Source organism: Prunus persica, chromosome G1 (assembly GCF_000346465.2).
Source record: "Prunus persica cultivar Lovell chromosome G1, Prunus_persica_NCBIv2, whole genome shotgun sequence".
Lineage (NCBI taxonomy): Eukaryota > Viridiplantae > Streptophyta > Magnoliopsida > Rosales > Rosaceae > Prunus > Prunus persica.
In genome coordinates this window covers 274,252-277,126 of record NC_034009.1, presented here as the reverse complement: position 1 = coordinate 277,126, position 2,875 = coordinate 274,252, and the positions used below count along the sequence as shown (strand labels likewise).

At 32.0% G+C, this 2,875-nt stretch overlaps 1 long non-coding RNA gene across 1 annotated transcript; it reads left to right on the top strand.

The window, feature by feature from the left end:
• LOC109946645 lies at positions 1,976 to 2,580 on the top strand. Its single transcript, XR_002269746.1, has 2 exons — positions 1,976 to 2,237; positions 2,347 to 2,580. It is a non-coding gene; the product is annotated as an uncharacterized LOC109946645 (long non-coding RNA).

The following is a 2,875-nucleotide window of genomic DNA, read 5'->3' as shown; positions in this document are numbered from 1 at the left end:
ATTATTATTTAGTCCTTAATTATATGCACCAAATAAAATGATGATCAGAATCTGTTCCTAAGTAGATACATATTAATAGTAATATTTAGCACATAAAAATGGAACCGCTGTTTTCGAAATGAATCAATGAAGGACAAGCACTAGCTAGTACAATTTCAAGACAAGCCAATGGGAAGAAGGCCATGCATATGCTTATTCGCTGCGGTCTGCATGCGGAGCAAGCGCTACTGCAGGCTAGCCAAGCTAGAAAATAAGAATAAGTAAACTCATTTTCATTCATAATAATATAGATTCATTCTGTTAGTGTTAGTTCTCAATTCTGAGGAACACTCCAAGTCTGATATATATATATATATATATATATATATATATACAGTCCCCTTCTATTGAGGGATCCCTCAAATAATTTTATTTGAGGGACGCCCCTTAGGGTACCCTACAATTTTTTTCCCAATGATCCAAACCATCTATTTTTTAGGTCTTTATTCATAGATCATCCTTACAAAAAATTAGACAAATCGGAAACCATTTCGACATCCAATTGTGTCTTACAAAATCAATGAATACGATGCTTCAAGAAAATGCTAAAATTTCAATAGCTTAATTGAGTGGTCAAATAATATCGGATTCAAGTGATTTTTTGTTGAGATGATCTTTGAATGAGTATGTACAAAATAGACGGTTTGGATTAGTGAAATACAATCCGGAGTGGGGCCTACAAGGGGTGTCCCTCAAATAAGCTTATTTGAGGGATCCCTCAATGGAAGCTCTCTCTATATATATATATATATATATATATGATATGTAGGGTTAAGGTAGGCAGGTGGTGACTAGTGATGATTAATCGTTACTGGTTAGTTCCGACCTCAATTGTCATTTACTTGTTAGGTTCAGAATTTCAAATTTTCGAAACTGCTTTTATGAGCTCAACTTGTGCCGCCGACGCAGAGTTATAATTTTTAGGTTGGTTGGCCAAAATTTAAAACTCTATTGTAAATAGCTTCATCAACTTCTGACCAAAAAAAAAAAAAAAAAAAAGCTTCATCATCTTAAATGAGTGAAGAAGGCAAACCCACTCTATTAAAATGAATAAGAGTTTATTAATATTAACTAGCATCTTCGCACGCGCTTCTGCATTTGAGAGAGGCTTTTTAAAATAATAAAAAATATTTTATTTTATTTTAGAATTAAAAAAGATAATGGGTAGTTGTGTTCTATAAAAATATGATTCATTATCTTTTTTTTTTAATTTTAATTTTTTAAAATATGAAACAGTGTGAATTTACCATATTATCCTCATTTAATTCTTAATGTTTGGATTAATCAGGGACATTTTCTGATATTTTTAATGTTTCACCATTCTCTGCCTTTTGCTCTATATATATAGATAAAGTGAAGGGCTAACGACAATATACCCCTTAGAGATTTGGGGTTATTTTCAAAATGAGCCATGAGGTTTCAATTTCATCAATTAACACCTCAACGTTATAGAAATTGATCAATTTACCTCATCCGTCAAGTTGATCATTTAATATTTTGTTAGTTTGATGATGTGGCAAACGGGGGGTCCATTTTTATTTATTTATTAGGTGTAATAAAATATTTAAAAATGCTGATGTGTAAACAAATAACAAAAAAAATAATAATAAAATCACCCAAACCCAACAATCATCTCTCTCTCACCATTCCGATCTCCCCTATCCTCCCTCCTTTATCTCTCTTCTCTCTCGCGATTAGTTACCCCAATTGTTAATAAAATTTAAATTTAAATTCTAAAAATAAAATAAAAATACATGTATCTCCCTCTCTATCTACCTTCCCCTTCTCCTCCCCAAAATAAAAATATTTGGGTGAAAAGAAATTATAGAAATTTAGTTATATACCCAATCTTAGACATGGTTTTATAAACAAACCTTACACCGTTTAAAAACTATAAACACACCCAAAAAAAATCCAAAAATTGACAGCTATTATTTTTTTTTAATTTAATAGTTGTTTTTTAGTTTATTTGTGTGTGTTAAATACCTATATTGTCCTTGTACTATGGATTTAAGAGAGGAAAATCAGATCTGCCCAGATCTGCCATAAAACCAAATATTTCCATGTCTGCCAAAAAACCAAATCTGCCAAAAAAACTAAATCTGCCAAAAAATCAAATCATATTTATTTTCTCCTTTCTCGCTGGTGTTTTCTCTGGTGTTGGAGCAAGAGGAGCTTCCATTGAAGCTCAGTCTCAGGTCCAACTATATTATTCATCTTTAATCTACAATTTTCAATATTTCACCTTCAATTTCTTGTTCTAAAATCGTGCTTCTATTGATTTTTTCTTTTTTCGGATTGTTCAAGACCTTGAAAAAACCTCGATCAGATGCTTTTAGCTCTACTCCTCATCTTCGAGCTCTACTCCTCTTTCGCCACATCATTGTCGTTGTTATCGTCGTCGCCGTCGTCGTCGTCGTTTGGTTTGTACTTGAGATTTTTGATCTTTTGCTTCAATTATGTGTTTCTCTTCGGATTTTAGTTGATTTTCGAAATGTATTTGAAGCTTTGATGATCGATTCAACTTTTGTTACTATTTCAGTTATGAATCTCATTTTTGTTTAACAATGTACTTCTGTGATAGGGTATTAACAATGTACTTCTATGACAGAGTATTAACAATATACTTCTATGACATAATAGTATTAACAATCTGGGCTCAGCTTGTTTTGAGTTGGTCTGGTTTGTTCTTTCTTCATCTTTTCTTTGGTGGACATGTATTAGAAATAGCAACATGATAAACATTAATCAACATGACAGTAAACTAGCAGTGTTATTACCCTAGACTAGAACATTACAGGGGTAAACATGCATTAGAAATAGGATGTCATAGGAA